The sequence below is a fragment of the Topomyia yanbarensis genome, chromosome 2 (genome assembly GCF_030247195.1).
Source record: "Topomyia yanbarensis strain Yona2022 chromosome 2, ASM3024719v1, whole genome shotgun sequence".
In the NCBI taxonomy this organism is placed as follows: Eukaryota; Metazoa; Arthropoda; class Insecta; order Diptera; family Culicidae; genus Topomyia; species Topomyia yanbarensis.
The window spans coordinates 18,408,604-18,430,306 of NC_080671.1; the positions used below are offsets into that span (position 1 = coordinate 18,408,604).

Below are 21,703 nucleotides of genomic sequence, written 5' to 3' on the forward strand. Positions count from 1 at the left end.
GTGGCCGTGGGTTTATATCAGACCGCGAGCTATCCACCCGGGCATTTCTTCGCTGTGCGATGGTGAAAGCGATAGAGTTACCGGGAACAGCGCCGCGGGAAACGCAGCAGGCTAGATTGCTCGTTAATGTTTCAAGGTCGATGCAGTTGCAGTTCCTCCATCGCATCGCCCGTTAGGTTACCTACACCTTCGCGCATGGCCATGGCCGACCGTTAGTGGAAAGTGGTTGTAGCGCAAGCTTGGATCGTTTGGTTGAGATCGGAATCGTCGATCTTAGGGTTTATGTTGGACAGCATGTTCTCAAAACGAACGATGGGATTTTCCCTTCAATGTATGATATCTTAGATCGACGTCGAGTGCACGCTGTTTAGAACAAAATCATGTACACTTTTGAAAGCGGATTCTATTGTTTCTACTATTCTATCTTCGTTGATTGATGAAGTAGATATCTCTTACTCTTATATTACTATTTGTATTTTTATTGCATATTAAATGCTACCCGGTTCTTAAGCACTATTTTCCCTGTTTATCTCATTTGTACATTTGTATCTTTAATCTAAAAATCTATAATTCACAATATCCATTTTGAACGAATATACTCCGAACATTCCGCGCAGCGTTTTCGAAAATTCTGGAAACGGTTTTTTCAAAATCTTCAAAGCTTTCATTTGATATCTTTTTTATATATTTCATTTCTCGAAAGCCAATCTAAAATTAAACTAAAATTTTTTTTTTTTTCGAATTAATTTAAACATCTTATATGAGCGGTATCATGTTAGACAAATGACGTCACCCCACGGTTCATCGGTTGTCCAAAGTTTTGAATTTGACATAGGTAAACTGTATTCTAAAATTTAAATTGTTTTATTTCAACGGCCCGAGAATGTCATGCAAGTGGTAATCATATTTTGATTGTGAATAGGGGAACATGAGGAGACTTTTGACCAAGCGCAAAATTCTATTTTTGGCTATGGTGTCTTCTATTCGATTCTTAAAATTTTTTCAAAAATATTTTTATACTTGTTTCGATCCCTTAACGTAATTTTAAAAGTTTGGAGTGAAAAATCCTTTCTTTACAGAAAATATTACCTGATTAATAAATTTGCATTAAATGATGTAATTTTTATCAAACTTTGTATATACATATCTACTCGACTACTAATTACTATTAATGTACTAATATACCATCTTAATTTTTGTGAATCAGTGAAATGATTTTACATAAATTGGAACATTGGAATTGTCATTACTAGAAATTGAATGACATTGAACGCAATAGTTAATGTTGGGGAGACTTCACCAAGTGGCAATTAGCTGAAGAAAGATACAAAATTTGTGATTTTTGTATGCTTTGATATCTACTATTAATATCTTAATTAATAATGTCGCCTTAAAAAAAATCCACCTCAAACATAAGTCTTTATATTTCAGTATTAGTAAACAAAGTTAGCAATAGTACGACTGATTTCGTAATGTGTGAACATGCAATGCAAGCAGAACAGATAATCCTTACAAAGAAATGCATTAAAAAAATCGAAATTTAACAAATGCAAATATTTTTACTGCTAGATCACGACAATATGGCAAAAAAATAATTACAGTATGTTTTATGTCATTATTTTTTGTAATGATTTTTCAAAATTCTCCCCACGCCTTGGTCAAGACTCCCCTGAGTGGGGAGACTTGACCAAAAAACGATCTCAGAAAAACTTTGCAAAAAATCATGAAGACGCACAATAACTTTACACATTATATCTCAATGACTTTTGAGGGATTGAAGGCCTTCCAAAAAACACCACTGAAGACATTTGGTATCTTCTTCTTCTTCGTATTATTATTATTATTATTATTATTATTGAAATATGGAAAACTATTCGTGAGAAAAATTTAAAAAAACACAAAATTACTTTCTTGCACAAAAATTTAGGATTTTTTTTAAAGAGCTTCCGTCTTTACCTGATGAAAATTGTGAAAAAGAACTGTTCAAAATTTTAAAAAGATTGGTCTAGTAGATTTTTAGTTATCTAGTAAATCATAAAACATAAGAGAAGCCTCCAGAGATTCACTGTCATCGTTCAATTTTCAGTATTTTGCAATGAAACTTGAGAAAATATTGATCAATTGGTACATTATTATATGGAAATTTGATGAATCGCCACAACGATTTAAAAAAAAATATATGCAATATACGTGCGCATATTTCCGGTCAGATAGTGCATAAATATAATGATTTCTTTTAGTACAACAGGAGTTATTGACATTTCAGCACTGGAAAAATATGTGGGCAGAAATTTTAGACAAAGGGGCTCCCATATTGAAACGTTAAAAGTATTCTACTTGAAAATGTCTGCACTGACTTTCTAATTCTTCGGAATCATGTAGTTGCTGTTAATAATTTTATCTGATTCAACACGGTAAGTTTGACGCGCTCTTCTCACACAAATTATTAGGTAGTGTCTTAACGAGCATTGCAAATGACACTATTAAACCCTCCGGAGGTCGCGTAAATAGCTCACTGAACTAACAGCCGCTAGTGCTTAATCTTCCGGCAGTCGCGCTAGTGCACTCGTTTAGTGAGCCATTTGCGCGACTTCCGGAGGGTTAAAGACGATTTCGCTGAATTTTCAGAGCGATGTGTTACTGACGTGACTGAATGTTTCTGTTGCAAGGAGACTCTTTGTCCCTGTGGAGCGCGCATAAGATCTTCTGCTTATGGATCCAACCCACTTTGGCCCTTTTGTAGCGATAATTTGGAAGGCGTTTGCTAACTGCAACCTTGCTATTAAAAGCAACTGCAGCAACTGGCGTAGCCTATTCCACTGATGGTGGGTTCAATACATCACCACTATTAGCTATTAACGAAATACTATATTTTACACGCTCTTACAAGTATGTAGAACATATTGAGTTCTAGAAGTCAAAAAATTGATTTTATTAAATTGGTTCTTTTCACAAAATGTTGAATTTTGGTGCTTGCTACAAATTTGTAGAACATATTAAATGAATCAATTCAGGCCTTGTTATGAAAAAGTTACAAAATCTGTTTTTAAGGTCATATTTAAAAAAACGAGTTCGCCACCGAAAATGAAATCTGATGTCTGTGATATCGTCGACAAAGTTATTCAAACCATAATCGACAACGTCTTGAATTTTGGAACAATCACGTTACGTAAACAGGACCATGAAAAAAAATCACGTATTTTATAATTAAGTTTTTTCAATTCAGTTTAAGTTCAATTTCCCTTCTGTAATGCCCTCATAACGCTTTTATTAGTAGAAATATTTGTTTCGATTTTGCGAACTTTGATCACGGTTTCCGCCAGGTCATTACTAAATCGATATTTTGTACGTAAACTAGTTCACAACTTTATGAACATCATTCATAAAACCAAAGGTTGATGTCATGATGTTATTCATAGATTTAGGAACACTATTTCACAAAATCAAATCATTCTAGGTCTTTTCTCGTGAACTATTTCACAGAAAATCTCGAAATTTTATTCATGAATCCATCCAATCCTCGAAAACTAATTTATGATTCCTAATATATTTTTCATGATCCAATATCCGTGGTCGTGAAATAGTTCACAAAATCATAAAATATTATTCATGTATTCATGAACTGAGTCATGATTCCTACTACAATAGTTACAACTAACCATTCGTGCTCGTCAAATAGTTCACTACATCACGGAATATTATTCATGTATTCGTGAACAGGTTCATGATTCCTAGTTTTATAGTCACTACTGTCCATGCGGCACCGCGATTAAAATTATAAAAATATTCGTGTATTCGTAAACTGGTTTATGAATCTTAATATCTTAATATATTACTTATGATTCAGTAACCGTGCTCGTGAAATAGTTCGCAATATCATTGAATATTATTCATGTACTCGTAAACTGGTTCATAATATCTAGTATAACAGTCACGACTTACCATTCGTGCATAACATATTATTTTTGTGTTCATGATTCCTAGCACATGATTTGCGATCTATTTATGATCTTATTTATGACATTTAGAAGATATACCTAATCATTTTCAATTTCGCGCAAAGTGGTAATGAATTCTCACGTGAACTGTTTCACAAAATTTGGAGTATAATTCGTAGATTCATATTTGTTCCATGCTCTTTTTCACGAAATGTCCGGCTGCTAGCGACCAGTAATAGGTACGAGCAGTAGCTATAAGGAAACTATTAGGACCGCGAACATCGTTATCCATTTGCTAAGGTTGATTGTGATGTCTGGACAGATATCGAAAACTGCGCTGAGCACCATAAACCGTGTTCGTGATATAGTTCACAGAACACAATACCGCGATCAGTCAAACTTTTTTGACCCAGTTTATAATTTCACATTACTCCAAGTAAAAAAATCAATAGTAACTACGAATACCACGATAAAAGTGCTCATATCATGAACATTACTCCACGTGTCAAATTCGAAAGTAAGCTCTAGAATAAAATATCACGATAACGTGAACAGAAATACGAAAATCGTGACTAAGATCCCTATATCATGAACACAAATCACACAACTGGTACAGGGTCGGCGGATAGCGTGAGTAATATGGGTAGTACTACCCACTCGAAAATAACCGAGTGGGTAATTACCCACTCGAAATTTTGGACATTTTCATAAATCTGAAATCTGCCACGTATGTACTTATTTGAAAATATCGATGCACGACAACTTAATTTGCTCAAACACACTGCAAGTGATTTAATGTAAATGTAATGCAAGCGTGTGTATTGCGAAAATGAGACAAATCCCTATTCTATTACCCTCACCCTATGCTTACTACCCACTCGTGATAAAAATGTAACGCCGGCCCTGAACTTGTGACAAAAATATCAAAATTCGTGACTAAGATCCTGAAATCATGTACATAAATAAACATAAATCTCTACTCGTGACTAAAATATCACGACAATGTGAATAGAAATTTTGTAAATCGTGACAACGTTTATGAAATCATAAACATAAATCTCATTACTCGCGTTTAAAATATTAAAAATCTTGAAATCATGAATATGAATCACATTACTTATGACTGAAATATCACGATAAAGTGAATAGAAATTACGAAAATCGCGACTAAGAGCCTGAAATTATGAACATAAATCCCGTGAGTTGGAAAAAAAATCCGATCGCAAACTCATGAATAAAATAGCACAGTAACCTGATGAGAAATCACAAAACTCGCAAACAAGTTCCTGAAATCATGAACGTCGTTTGACCGTCGGCTGTGTATTTTCAAATTATGAACAAGAATCATAACAAAAACTAAGCATGTCTAGTTAACAACAACAGTAGCTTATCCAAACATTCGAATGTAAGGCTATCTATATATTCGGGACGAACTAATTTTTTGAAATAACGAATAGATTCGTGAATACGAGTCATAATTTCAGAAACTTGGTCACGATTTTCGTAAATCGTTCAGTTTACAAATTCGTGATCTTTTGTTCACGAAGTTATGAACGGTTTTTTCTTCCGTGTATTCTATATGAAATTAGTAGGTATGCTTATATTTACTCATGTTCCAGGTGTTTCAAGAATTTCCTGGAGTGAAGGTCCAAAGATCTACAAGCGTATCCAGTTATCAGTCATAATACTAAGTTCAATGAGGTATTGCTTCCAGCTGACGTTTATGGTCCTCCAGGAACATTTAGAAATACATAACTTAAGATCTATGAGCGTAATAAGTAATATGTAGAAAAAAAAATTTCTCCGTATGTTCGTTGAGATTCGTGCCATAATGCTCTATATAGTATGAAGTTCAACGGATGTCACAGTTCAATTAAAGTCGTCTAAAGATCTATCTATATAGATAACATATACAGGATGGTCATAACGCTGTGTCCTGCGAGAAGCTCCTGAATGTGACTCCAACTTTGCCAAATGTATCAACTGCTACAATTTGAATGTGTTGCAGAACCCCCCTTCCCTCCCCCTGATGAGCAACTGGTACACCAACCACTGCTCTTGGAGTGCACAGTGTCCTTTACGTAAATAGTGTCTGAAGAAAGCCAAGAATAGGATTGACTACACCGCCTAGCAGTCAATGCACAGTAGCTCGTCGACTGAGGATAATGAGCTAGTAGATTCTGCTGTTTTGTCAGGTATTTTTTTTCTAGAATAACACGAAGCTGGGTGAGATGCTGCTCCCTTTGACAGTGAACAACCATTGCAGTCCAAACCTACTGCCCACATCGGCCTTCCTGGGAGTCAACATACGAGTGCACGAGAAACCATACCTGTGGATTATAGCTTCTCCTCCAAACTCAACATCAGTAGTGACCCTGATGCCGATCCACCTCTAAACATGTCCCTATGTTTGCGTATTTAGAGATGCGGGTAGAACGTATATGTTTATTCGAAGCTAGGCTAGATATTGCATCCGTTGGCAATCTATCCCCCTTGCAGTCCAATGACGCCTTTGAATCAAGAACGTCCAGCAACAGCCAGCTACCAGTACTTCAACAGCGGAATCAGTTAGCAATCTACTACCAGAATGTGCGAGGTCTGCGTACCAAAATTGACGAACTTTTTGTTGCGGTCTGCGACGAATGTTATGACGTCATCGTGTTGACCGGGACCTGTCTGAACGATGAAATAAATTCTCTGCAATTATTTGGCCCGAACTACACCGTTTACCGCAAGTAAAAAGCGAGGTGGTGGTGTCCTTATCGCTGTGACTAATCGGTTGGCATCTAAAATAATGGATGGCAATGATAGTTATCTTGAACAACTGTTGGTGACCGTTATCAGTGAAAACCGCATGATCTGTATAGGAGTTATCTACACCCCCCCAGAACTTGCTCATAATTTCAACGTTATTTAGCTACATATCGAGACAATGCTGACTACGTCTAGTATTTTCAAATCACACAACTTTACTTAATGTTCGATGATTATGACCAATCTGGACTTGTCTGGAAGGAGCTCTCGCGCGATACGTTTACCCTTATCCAGCTGACTGAACATTATCAAGATCTTGCTCCATTCTTTTAGATGGGATGTCGTTGCTGAATATGAGGCAGATGAGCACTGTTACCGACACGAAGAACCGACCATTGAATCGACTGTTCGTGAATGGAGAGACATTGCCTTACTGCTATGTCTGCGAAGCTCTTGAGCCCTTAGTTGAGATCGATTCACACCATCCCCCGCTGTTTGTAGTTGTAGATTGTCCGCAGCAGGTGCAATTTATTGAAGTGCCTGACTTTTCCAAAGATGATTTTAACGCACTTAGCATTTCTCCCCAAAATATCGATTGGTCGACGGCATCCAACGAAGCAATCGACATTAACGCTGCAGTAGATTCATTCACAAGAATCCTGAATGATTTGTTCAGCCTACACATTCCTGCTTCTAGACCACGCCTTAAGCCCCTGCGGTCCAATAGTCGTTTACGAGAACTGCGAGCAGCGGCATTAAGAAACTTTAGTAATCATCGAAATCCTACCTCGAAGCGTCAGTTCTCGTATGCAAGCACTAGGTACAAGAACTATAATCGCTTCCTATACTCCAAACATATATTGCAAACCGAATTCGATCTCAAAAAGAATCCTAAACGTTTTTGGTCGTTTGTGAACAGAAACCGTAAGGAAAACGGACTGCCATCCAGTATGTTCCTGGCGGATGAAATATCATTCAGTTAACCGAATGGAATCTGCAATTTGTTTGCCGACCACTTCTCTAGCGTTTTCCAGAAAGTTAATGTTACCTCACAGCAAGTGGAAAGCTCTCTCCGTAAGGTTCCCCGGAATGTTATAGATTTGAGCATCGTTGATTTTTCTAATGAAGACATCATTGCTGCAATCGGAAAACTGAAATCTTCTAAATCAGCGAAACCTGATGGCATTCCATTCATAGTCCATGCTCTACGTAGCCCACTGAGATTAATTTTCAACTAATAGCTTTCTCAGTCAGTGTTCCCCATCGGTTGGAAGAAATCGTGGATGTTTCCAGTTTTCCAAAGAGGAGACAAGCGAAACATCACAAACTAGCGTGGAATCACGCCATTGTATACTGGTTCGAAACTGTTGGAAATCCTAGTCGGTAATCGATTGTTCAATTCTGCTAAACAGTACATTTCCGTAGATCAGCATGGCGGCGTACCACAAGGTAGCAACCTCGGCCCGCTGCTTTTTTCCATATTTTTCAATGAAGTCTGCTACGTTATTCCTCTAGTTTGCAGGATAAAGGTGCGCAAGAAATTTGCTGATACTCAGTGTATCAAAATGTACCGTGATCACTTTCACTCGGAAGAAGAATCCAATTGTTTGGAGCTACAACGTGTCCGGTGAAATGCTGTGCAGAACGACAGTAGTGAAGGACCTGAGAATGCTGTTGGATACAAAAATGACTTTCAGAGACCATTACTCCAGTATCGTGTCAAAAGCTAACAGGAGTTTAGGGTTTATTTTTAGAGTTGCCAACGAATTTTGTGATCCGTATTGCTTGAAAGCACTTTAGTTTTCACTCGTACGGTTTATCCTTGAAGTAAGGGCTGCAGTTTGGAGTACCTACACCGAAATCTGGAGCAGCAGAATAGAAGCAGTGCAAAGAAATTTTATACGGTACTCGCTTTGATTTCTAACGTGGCAGAATCCGACAGAATTATCGCCCAATGAAGATCGTTGTCGTTGGCTTAACATGGGTACATTGGTCAAAAGAAGGAGCATTAGTCGAGCTGTATTTATTGGAAAGCTTCTAACCGGGTCTATTGATTTAAGCCACATTCTGGCGCATATCAACATCAACCTAGAACGTTCAGATCGAGAGAGTTTCCGCGACTTGATTTTCAGCGTATTGCATACGGTCAAAACAAAACAATTAGGGTAATGTGTGATATTTTTAATAGTTACTATGTCCATTTTGACATTTCGGCAACTATTGATGTTTTCAAAAACCGGCTGAAACGACAAAAGTTTGTTTGTGATAGTGTATAATCTTAAGTTCTTCATGTAGACCTAGTTGTCCGATCAATGTAAAATACATAAATAATAATAATAATAATAATAATAATAATAATAATAATAATAATAATAATAATAATAATAATAATAATAATAATAATAATAATAATAATAATAATAATAATAATAATAATAATAATAATAATAATAATAATAATAATAATAATAATAATAATAATAATAATAATAATAATTGTTGTTGTTGTTGTTGTTTATTAACGACACTTTACACCAAGAAGTGGTGCATTCGTGTGAAAAGTTTTACAATGCAGTTGTCAGTTATCATTTACAATTCAAAGTATAAAGTTACAATATTTTAAACAAGTTAGTTTCCCTGAGGAATTTTATCATACTCTCCTAATTTTTCCTATCGTTGCGCAGAGCCGCTCGCAGACTAGTCGACTCGATATCGTGCTTCCTTCTAGCGTCGTCGTATTTTCTGCAGTGGAGGATCACATGGCGGACATCTACAATGATCCCACAGCAGTCGCACACTGGTGGTGAAGTTTTCTTTAGCAGAAAGTCGTGTGTTAGCCGGGTATACCCTATTCGAAGTCGGGTAAGCACTCGCTGTTCAGCCGAATTCCTGCGGTCAGTCCATTTCCCTGTGTCGAATTTAACTTCGCGAAGTTTTACTTCAGTGGACGCAGACCATCGACGGAACCACTGATTTCGGATAGCTGTTTTCATTCGGTTGTTCGCGTCTGCTCCCGGAACGGCTATTTGCAAAGGAGCATTACCCCTGGCTTCTCCAGCGAGGCGGTCTGCCTCTTCGTTGCCATGGATACCAGCATGACCCGGAATCCAGCACAGCTTGATTGGACGGCCTCGTAGCATGTTTTCAATCTGCTGAATCCACGGGTGTTGCGATGTGTCAGCTTCTAATGCCGATAAGCAACTGGCCGAGTCAGACATAACCACCAAATCACTGACCGTGTTATGTGTTGCTAGCGCTGTTTTGATTGCAAACGCTTCTGCCGAGAAGACGCTGCATGACGATGGAAGACCAACCGATTGTTGGAAGTATTCTCCATACACTCCCACACCTACTGCATTGTCGTCTTTCGAGCCATCCGTGTAGACGATAGTTGAACGGTTGAAACGACCTGCTAGGAGCTCCTGAAAAGCAGGCCGAACAATTTCCGAGGGGTCACCAGCTTTCACACGTCTCTTTATGTCCCACACGATCTGGGGCTTGGGTTCGTACCATCTTCGTGCAGCTAAACGTGTACGAGTGCAAATATCTGGAAGAGGGATTCCGATCGCCTCTGTCAGACGTTCGGATGCTCGATGTACCAGGGGGAGATCGGCATTATCCTTGCTTTTTCCCAACGTATGGATTGCCAACCTGGCTATATTTTGAAGAACGAGTAGGTCGAATGGTAGGGTTCCAGCTTCTGCCATAATGGCTACGATTGGGCTCGTGACGTATGCACCGGGTGCAAACCTTACCATCCTGTTGTATGTAGGAGCGAGCGTTTGGATGACGGTATCTCCTCCTCTGCTTACAAGTCCCATACCGTAGAGGAGTCGCGAGGTAACAATTGCGGACCCGATTTGCAGTAAAGAAGCGCGTTGACCACGGGGTAGCTTGGCACCGATCATCTTCAAGATACACAGCCTGGATTCACACGTCTTCTTCGTCATTTTACAATGCGCTTTAAAGTTGAGTGATCGGTCGAGAGTGACACCGAGAGTTCTCAGCAGCGTTTGTGTCGGAACGGCTACACCATCAACCTTTATCGCCTGCATGGGTTCACGGCGCACGTTAGGGCTGCAATAGAAGATGCTGGATTTCGTTGCAGATATCGTAAATCCAACACTTCTCGACCATTTATCGACGGCTTTCACTGCGGCCTGAAGTTTTCGGTGGAGCAACTGGTCTTTCTTCCCCCATACAAGGAGCAGCATATCGTCGGCGTACAGCAACACTTGTACGGAATTCGGAACGACATGGAAGATGGGTTGGATAGCCACGAGAAATAGTGTAATAGAGAGCACTGAGCCCTGTGGTACACCGTTTTCCAGCGGATGTGCTGGCGACAAATGCCCCTCTACGTTGACCTGGAACGTTCCTTCTTCCAGAAAACTGTTGACAATGTTTATCATCCTTCCACGTATTTGCCATTTCTGCAATGTTCGTAGTATGCCATATCTCCAAGTGGTGTCGTACGCCTTGGCCAAATCTAGCGACGCTATCAAACAATGTTCGTCACGGTCGGGTAATGACCTCTCCAACTCCGCAAAGTATGTGTCAGTACCCCGACCAGATCTGAAGGCATGTTGTCGTTTGTCGAGACGTCCGTTCGACTCTAGTTCGGTTGTCAAGCGTCGGTTGACTATTCGCTCGAAAACCTTCGCCATACAACTAGTTAAGGTGATTGGACGGAATGAAGCTGACCCGCGTCATCCGAGCTTGGCTTTGGAATAGGTACGATGATTCCAGTTCACCAACAGGATGGGAATACGCCACTGCGCCATATTCTGTTGAAGAGTTCCAACATAGCTGTTTTCACATACAATGGCAGTCGCTGAAGCAGTGGATAACCGATGCAGTCCGGTCCTGAAGAGCCACTTCGTCCTCTGTCGAGTGCCCACAGCAACTCATTCAGAGTGAAGTCCGAATTGTAAATATCATCGCTATCTGGCGAGAAGTTTATGCGGTTTTGTTCGACCTTTTCTTTCTCCTTCTGGAACAACGACGACTAACTGGAGGTTGCGGATCTTTCACTGTAGTGTTGCGCCAGTTCTTCAGCTATTTCTTCTGGCTTATCCGTGTAACCACTGGACCGCTTGATGACAGTTGGGCGGTGTTAGCGTTTCCCTCTCAACGTGTTCACTGTCTGCCACATCTCCGCTGTAGTTGAACTTGGAGATATCTTCGCGACGAAGTCTTCCCATGATTTTTTCTTGGCGTCATGGATAGACTTTCTTGCTGCTGCCCGTGATTCCTGGAAGCTTTTCAGTGCATCTGCTTTTCGTGGGCCCTCTGCTGGTATACGCTTCAGTGCTCTAAGTGCTTTTCTCCGATTTTTGATAGCTACTTTCACCTCCGGACACCACCACGGAACCGCTTTGGGACCGACTCTGCCGGTAGTGCGAGGTATCGCGTTGTTTGCTGCTCTAATCAACCGGTCAACGAAACAGTCGATTGATATTTCGACGCCCGGTCGAATAGCGTTGGCGGTCAATCGCTCGTAGTTTGTCCAATCTGCTTGGTCGTAAATCCATTTCTGTCTTTTCGTTGGGATAGTCGACAGTCCGGGAATGGAAACGAGAATGGGAAAGTGATCACTGCTGTGGGTGTCCGGAAGTGTTTGCCAAACAAATTTTGAAGCCACCGATTCGGAGCAGATCGAGAGGTCAATAGCCGAAGTAATACCGGTAGCTGGGCCAATCCTGGTGTGCGAGCCGTCGTTGAGGATGAGTAATCTTTCCGATAACGTTTTGTCGGCGATGAAGTGGCCTAATGCGGTAGATTTCGTAGAACCCCAGCAAATTTGTGATAGTCTTCATGTAGACCTAGTTGTCCTATGAATGTAAAATAAATAAATAAATAAATAAATAATAATAATAATAATAATAATAATAATAATAATAATAATAATAATAATAATAATAATAATAATAATAATAATAATAATAATAATAATAATAATAATAATAATAATAATAATAATAATAATAATAATAATAATAATAATAATAATAATAATAATAATAATAATAATACTAATAATAATCACTGTAAAGAATAGCAGATAAAAAGAATCGATCACATTGCAAGTGTAGTGAATCCAAGATATTCTCGCAACTGGCTTGATTAGTACATGACGTATTTTCGATATTTTGGAACGGCCGTGATAAATAGATGACGGAAATCGACGAGTGATGTCAGTTAGAAACTCAGCTTGTTTTAAAATATCCATATTGTTAGATCCATAGAAAATTATGCTTTACAAGATGGCGTCATTTAAGACTGTAAGGTGGCATCGGAAATATATTCCTGACATTAATTCTTCCAACCCATTCCGAAAATACTAATATTAGGCACATCAATAATTTGGCTAAACGCTATCTCATACATCAAAATGTATTTAATGCCTCGATTTTTGCCATTTACTCGTTAACTTTCTACCCAAAATCTCAGGCATGCAGTTAGGACACGATTTTATCAGCCCCCGATTTTTTCTAAAAATCACTCTGCTGTAACGATCAGTAAAGCAAATGAGCAATTGTTTGTAACGGTTTGTTACTTATACAATGCACAAATAATATAGTAGCGTTGCCTCAAGCTGCACTATGAAAGTCTCACTGTCAATAGCAAAGTAACCGTTCTACTGAATTTAATTGTACTTTAAGCAAATTCGTCTACAGTTTACTAATATAAGCTACTTTCAATTCAAATTTCTGACATTTTTTCCACGCGCGCTAACAAGTTACAAACAAAATTTCGTTTTGCGATAATACAATAGCTTTCAGTAATATGTTGAAGAGGAAATATAATATGTTGATCAAATTTGTGGTAGGGTAATTAAAGGTATTCCGACGAAAAATAACTTAAAAATTCAAATTGGTCTAAAATTACCCTTCCTGTTCAAGTGGCTCTAGGTTTCGCAGAAACTTGAGGGTTTATTTCGGCTTTCATAAAACATAAACTTACGTGGTTGCCCCATAGAGATTTTTTTTAAAATTAGTTGCAGCCTATGAAAAACTAACGCAGATTTATTAATTGCTTATTTTACATTAAAGTTTCTCAGTAACATCCTTCACACCACCACTCGACCGAATGACAAATGATTGCTCTGACTAACCGCGAACATCGTAACCTCCGTAACCATCGCCCACCTTGTGTTCTCGGTCTCCTTGCAATTATTCGATACTTTACTGCCAATCTATTAGGCCTTCACACGATTCTCATTAACCATGTCCATAGTTCTCGTTACGCTCTGGAAGTGAGAAATAGCAACTTTGCACAGTTCACCACACGGGGTTGTCTGATGCTGGCAGCAGGCAGGACAGGAGCAACCTTTAAGACCGCACAATAAGCGAAACGCGAACGAACGCACCCCCACCGGGCCAATCTGCGGAATACGGAACAGTAGACGACGACGATCATCACGCGGACGTGGGTGTAATCGTTTGCCCTATGACGAGACAGTTTGAAATATAAAATGCTCACCCCCAGCCAGTGTTAAGTGTTGTTTTAGGTGCGCTATTCAACGTAAATTTATCGAAAAAAAAATGTGCGAGTTTAATTGGGAACGAACGCTTCCCGGTTTGGCACGCAACTGCTATTAAGTTTTGCAATTTATGCATTTAATCTATTGGTTGTAGCTACCACCAGCTGGGGATAGGGAAGCGCGAATCATGGCGATTAACTGTGCTTAGTTACCCAAGAGCAAGAGTAACTATCCAAACTTCAAACAGCTCGCGTACCATTCGGATAAAGAGCACAGCAATTCGTTTCGTGATTACTCTAGTGGTCTGGTTTGGCGTTCTCTGGCGGGCATGTGAAAAGGTTAAGGCAATGCGATTGGAAGCACTCCACTTACTTAATCGCGGCGCCCTTACCAGCTTTCAAGAACTGTTGCAACAAAACAATAATAAGACTGCTGATCAATCCGGATGCGAATTAATCCATCTGTTTATCTGGAATCTCGTCCTGGCAATCGCGAAAGAACTTGCGCTTCAGGCGAGGGCTTGCCCGGGTCAAAATCCAAAACCAAGGTTTCCCGTCCATGCTGATAAAAATGGAAACCTTTTGAAGTGGAAACAGTCCGCTCGCGCCTTACGGCAGGCAATAGCATTAAAAAAAGTTAATTTACCCCAAGAACGGTGGCTTTGTTTTCTATCCTATTTACTTTACTAAAAGGTCGGATTAAGTGTGCAGTCACGAGACTGTCAGTGCGGTTGTCAGTTGAAAGTGAAACCAGACAGGATAATCGCTTCCCGTGGAGTGAGTGGATAAAATGCGGATAATCTACTTCGCGACGACCAACCTGGCACATCACCGTGCCGGGTACAATGACTGGATCAAACGGTGAACTCATTATCGCTTTTCCAGGCCACCTGAAATGTGGTTCCTTTCCGTTCCGCAACAGGCTGACGACTGTCGGTCGGAGATCCAAGGAACAGGTTGGTACGATTTGGAATGACATTTCGTGACAAGGAAACCTTACAAACGGGAGGCGACCATCAAGCGGTTGGCGTTCCTTGCTGCTGCAATTGTACAGACGACGGCATATGCTAAATATGTTGCTCGCGTGAGGTTATTTGGGTTGTGGCTGTCTTGTCAGGCGGTGTTCGACATTTGCAACTACATCTCAACGTTTCATTAGTAAAAATGGCATTTTTGGTCGCGTATGCGGAAATTGTATTTGGTAACGGACACGACGACCTTTTAAAAGTCTGTTTTTTAATCTACTCTGTGCTACAGTTTAGTTATTCAACTATCTGTAAACGTACTAGCCTTTTCGTCTTTCACTGATTTCAGTTGTTTCACTGATTGATTTGCCACTAATGTTCTTTCTTCTTCGGTCTATATATGCCACCCCTAATCAGTTCAAGTTTGGTATCGAATTATCGTGGTAATTTTCGCCAAAAACAAGCACTCTACTTCCAACCCGTGTATCCAGTTTCCGAAGAATGCATCAATAACTCTTCCCGGGCAACATGGCAGTCAGTGGCAATTCAGCATACTTCCTTTCGACACTACCCTGCGCCCTTTGTGTGCCGTTGTAGAAAGTGGTCTCGCGACGTCGATCCGTCCGTGTCGAGCGCAAACACGAGCGCGCCGGAACGGAATGCTTCTTCTTCCTGCTAGCTGCTTACGGTGGTGGCGCTGTTCCCAACGACGACGACGACGACGACAGCATGGTATTCGGGAATAATATCCATAAATTATTGTCTGTTAACTGTTTCATAAATTTCTGGGCCTCCGCGTGTCTGCACCCTTTGGCACCAGAGGGCAGCAGACACACAAATTTGTACGGAACCTTGTAGCCTGCCAGTCCCGCGAGAGCTGGCAAGGCTGCGGAGGCGGATCTTGTTTTGTCTGGTGCTGCTGCTGTTTTGATCGCTGGGATCACGGAAGGTCCTGATGACGGTGCGAGAGAGAGATCCGGAACTGCGGACCTCTGCGGGGGGAAGGAAAAAACAATAATAATAAATGGAAAAGTTCGCGTGCTCGGATGCTGTTTTCATTATCGGAGATGCTTAATTAATTTCCTACTCGGGCCAGGTCGCGTTGAAGAATGTACGATTGGCTGCGCGAATGTCCTCCCGGAGATCAAGTCCGTGGCCCAGGGGCCTAGAGCGAACAGACAAATGTGCGGTGGGGCCGTGTTCCGATTAGCAATTTTAATTTTCGCTGCTGCCGTTCACCGAGGTGAAGCTGAATTTATCTGCGCGGTTGTCGATTCGATCATGAACCATATCTTCTGGTAGAATCTGCTGGTTCGAGGTTTTGTTGTACTGTTGTGATCACATCAGCCTGTTCGAAATGGTAGGGATTCTAGGATGAGGCCCCTCATTTGTGATTCAGCACAGAACGGGTCAAAATTCTCTTGTCGTAGCGTGGGCTGTCTTTCTGCCTTGGTTGCAAGTGACCTTGGCTTGGACAGAGCCAGGCTGGGTCTGAACTCGGTATTTTATTTATGTGGCTGGGGGTGTCCAAGCCAGGTTGTAATTTTGTGCAGAACAAATGCACGGAGGGTCGTTTATAATGATGATTGTGATAACCAGTTGTGTCTGGTTTTGATGTTAGCAGGAAATTTTATATGAGGAATCGGAGCTCGTCGGCGTTGAAAATTGTAGATCGTTGTAAAATTTAGAATGAGTAGGATTAACACAATAAACAGAATCATCAGAATAAACAGGGTAAATAAAACGAAATAAAGAAAATAATCGTGATAAGCCGAGTGACCAGAAAAAAACAAGAAAACGCAAAAGAAATAGAACAAAATAAATGAAGTAAACGAACAGTACCAACATAATAAACAGAAACGGTTGTCTCAGTCGCATTCCAGAAAAACGATACTTTATTTTTGGCCGACGTTTCGGTCTTAGTTATAGGCCTTTATTAAGAGATATAAGGTCTATCGTTTAATAAATTTTTATTCATTTAAGTTTGGGTTTACATTTTGTATAATATTGTAGTCTAAGTGATATAGCATTTGTTTTGATGAGCTTCATTGGTAGATGGTTGCACTTCTGTTTGTGGCTGATTATGAATGAATTCCTAAATATTGTGGCAGTGAATTATTGAAATGAATTGTGTTGCTCATATTGATAGGTTCGAGTAATTTCGATGTTACACTATGTTTATTTGTTTACGCAACAATGAAGCTATTGAACATTTGTACTTTCGAAAGGAGAAAAGGCTAATTATTATTGTAATTATTTATTTTCTTCCTTCGGTCTCTTTCTGCACTGAATGCCTATCACCGGCACCAGAGAGGCGACACTATCATCAACACCCTAGACTTGCCACTTCTTTATCGGCGCCGTCTTTGAGATACTAATTCGTTGAATGTGAAAATATCAAAAATAATTATAATGCACTTGTTTGCTATCTTCGCCTCTCCAAACAGTTCACTACAAAAGAAAGCACAAAACTTCTTTCAGAATATATAACGAAAATCTGCCTCACCAACAATTTGTGCATGAAGAGACACTATTTCAAAGAATCGTTCTATTCCCACAGCGAAAAATGCGAATATCTAAAATGAATGAACCTCGAGTCACGCACTTAGATTGGAATGTAGTTGAATTACACCATCATTCCTCATTATTAACGGAGGCACTCTTCAGCCTCAAACAACCTCTTGCAACTATGAAGTTCAGATTATATCATATGGGGATAGAATAACGTAGCTGGTAAGTCCATTACACTATACGCAGCTCACCTGAGTTCGAACTCCCTCTACCACATATAGTGTCAGAAATGCTAATATCTTTTTAAGAATCAATCGACTTGACCAAAAAAAGCCTGTTTTAATCCACGTAGTGGTGCAATTGTGTCTTTTTCATTTATCCAAGCTACACCGAAATAAATTGTTCCCAAAATCGGGAAAAAAGTGCTATGAATCCTGGAACAATCATGTTGTTACGTCATGAAAATATGACCATGTACAAAAATCATGAGTTTTATAATTATGTTCAATTTCCCTTCAGTAACGCTCGAATAACGGTTATTTTAGTGGAACTAGTTTTGTGTCACGGTTTCCGCCAAGCAATTTCTAATCCGATTTTCAGTACGCGAACTAGTTCACAAGTTTATGTCATAAAACCAAAGGTTGGCTCATGATGATTTTCATAGATATAGGAGCCTTAGCTCACAAAATCAAAATATTCTGGAGATGTTTTCGTGAACTATTTCACGAAATTCAAAATTTTATTCATGAATCTATTCAATACTCATGAACTAATTCATGTACTTTATTATATTAATCCAATATCTGTGCCTGTGAAATAGTTTACAAAATCATCAAATATTATTCATGTATTCGTGACCTGGTTCATGATTCCTAATATATGTCACAATCAAATATCCGTACTCGTGAAATAGTTCACGAAATCATGAAATATAATTCTTGTATTCGTGAACTGGTTCGTGATACCTACTATAAGTCACAACTCACGATAATTTTTGTGAAATGGTTCACGAAATCATAAAATATTATTCATGTATTCGTGAACTGGTTCATGATGCCTAGTACATGATTTACAATCTATTTTGTGCGCTGGTGATATTTAGAAGATATCGCTAATCATTTACAATTTCACCATGATAATGAAATTTTTCTATGAACTATTTCACAAAATTTGAAGAATTATTCGTGGAATCATTTTTATTACTTGCACTGTTTTATGAAATGTCCAGCTGCTAGCGATAGTAGTAATAGACACGAGCATTAGATATAAAAAAAACTATTAGGGCCTCGAATATCGCTATTCGTTTGATAAGGTTAATTGTGATGTCTGGATAGAAAACGAAAACTGCGCTGAGAATCCCAAATAGTGTGTGATATAATTCACAGAACAAGATATCGCGAATCAGTCATATTTTTATGATCCAGTTCATATTGTCACGTTATTCCGAATAAACAAACCGATAGTCACCAAAAAGTAATGGATCAAAATTAGGCGAAGAGAATTTACGGATACTATGTTAAAAGTGCTGATATCATGAACATTAGTCATATTACTCTTCGTATCAAATTTGGAAGTAAGTTTTAAAATAAAACATTACGATAATATGAACAGAAATTACAAAAAACATGATTAAGATCCTGAAATTATGAACATGAATTACTCTATTTATGACTAAAATATTACGATAACATTAACAGCATGTACAAAAATCGTGATTTAGATCCTAAAATCATGAACATGAATCACTCTACTCATAACTAAAATATCACAATAACGTGAATAGAAATTACAAAATGCCATCAAAGTAGCGTTAAAAAAAGTTTTAACTCGTAGTGTGAACGTAGTATAAGATCCTGAAATCATGAATTTTAATCCCGCTAGTCTGACAGAAAATGCGATGAATAAGATAGCACAAGAACGTGATGAGAAATCACAAGAATCGCGAATAGGCTCTTGAAATCATGAACATCGTTCGACTATCGGCTGTATATTCCCAAATCATGAATTTGAATCACAACAAAAACTAAACATGTCCAGGAAACAACAACAGTACTTTAACCAAACATTCTAATGTACGCCATGTATATATCCGGGCGAACTAGTATTTTGAAAATACAAATAGTTTCAAGAATTCGAGGTTTATTATTCATAATTTCAGGAACTTGGTCATGGTTTTCATAAAATGTTCAGTTTACGAAATCGTGATCCTTTGTTCATGAATTTGCGGCTGGTTTTTTTTTCGTGTACGATTCCATGGCTGGTTATGTTCAATGGTGGAAATTACATATTCAGTACGATTTGCACATACATACAATGGATCGACAGCCACGAACTTGAGCAGCTATGTGTCGTAGCTGAAACACTTGAACCCGGCAGCGGATCCAGGAGGAGGATTCAGGGGGTCCGGACCCCGCCAAAAAGTTGTAACTTGTTAACAAATTTTAAATTAGTTTGAATTTTAAAGTAGTTTTCAAACTCAAAATCATTTCAAATCAAATTTTTCACTGGTTTCTCAGACCTACTAGGGAAGTTTATTTAAGAGGAACTAGGAAATTTTTCTCGGGGTGGGGGGGACCTAATTGATGAGGGAAGGTGGGTTTAGGGAAGGATGGTATGCGATGGGGGGTAGACCGGGATTAGGTTGACGATGTTCAGATTGATTGTATAACCTTTCTATATGAGAAAGACAAAAAAGTAAGGTGAACTTATAAATATGGGACATCACTTTTTTCACTTAAAAACTACAAGGGGCAGCCCTATGGGGTTGCACGAACTGTAGACGTAGGACTATACTACTTAATGTAAAATATTTATTTTCTTAGTACTTAGTGTGTTAGAAAAAAACACCCGGACCGGTGAAGAAAAATCAAATTTTAGACAATACAATCATATCTCATGTATAGAACAAGCTTTCTAGTTGCTCTCAAACAGATCCTAAAAGTTCAAACACCCATGGATAACCCCAAGTTTGTAGATGTGTTTCGATGCCACAGGATTGTAAAATGGTTAAGGTTGGACAGAGAATGCGCAAAATTCGCAAACAAAAAAAGCAGTTTTTTCCACACCGTATGTCAGATCTTCAAAAAAATCAATCAGCGTATGTAGAATACTGTTACAGTACTGCTGATTGATTTTTATGAAGATCTGACATACGGCGTGGAAAAAAACTGCTTTTTTCGTTTGCGAATTTTACCCTTTCTCTGTCTCCCCTACCTATCAACACATTCGCATACATACCTACCAAACATTGAACCCAAGCGTACAATGCAAAATGAGTCAACGCTGATGATGATGGGTAGAGCGAAAGAGACAACTAGTACCACCACGACACTATTAGCGCATTTCACCAAAATTCCACGCGGCCTTTCCCGATTGAAAGGAACGGCCGCGCTTGTCATAATATCGTGATTTTGCATAGCGAAGGGCTGAATGATAACACATTTTGTTCCAAAAAAACAGCCCTGCGTTATGCAACACTTTGTGCACGTTGATTATACCAGTTGCAAGTGGGGCCAAGTTCCGTAAAATTCCTTTTAAATTACAGAATTGATAAAATTGCTTAGATGAGCTAAACTAATTAATCAAATCCTGTTTTAAAAAACTGTCCTTGCGTTTAAACCAAAATGGGAAGCTTATTACTATTACTACATTACTTAATTTCAAGCGCAAATAGCAAATACATGTACTAGTTAAACCAAAAATTTACTGGCAACATTACAGCGGCATTTAGGAAGCAGTTGGAGCGGTCAGGGACGACACAGGGTAGCGTCCCTCCACAGCCAGTGAAACGGACTTCTAGCTCAGCTACACTGGCTGTAAAAAACACAGCGCAGTGATCTGCTTCGCCAGCCGTTCAACAGGGAACTGAGCGTGTCTGGCCAAGTCCGTTCTTTAAATAGTCGATGATGACGTCATTCATAGAAGCGTTGCGCGCTAGGTACACCAATTCGTCGTACAGGGCTTGGGAAGCGCTATCTTCTGTGTGTTAATGCGCGATATTTTGACAAGGTTGTATATTATTTAATTTTTTAATGCTATGATATCAAAAAT

At 39.2% G+C, this 21,703-nt stretch overlaps 1 protein-coding gene across 5 annotated transcripts in view; it reads left to right on the forward strand.

Annotated features, from left to right (window-relative positions):
• The window catches only part of LOC131682232 (protein Shroom), a 764,905-nt gene that overhangs the window by 239,777 nt on the left and 503,425 nt on the right, over positions 1-21,703 (forward strand). The gene's annotated exons all lie outside the window — the stretch shown is intronic.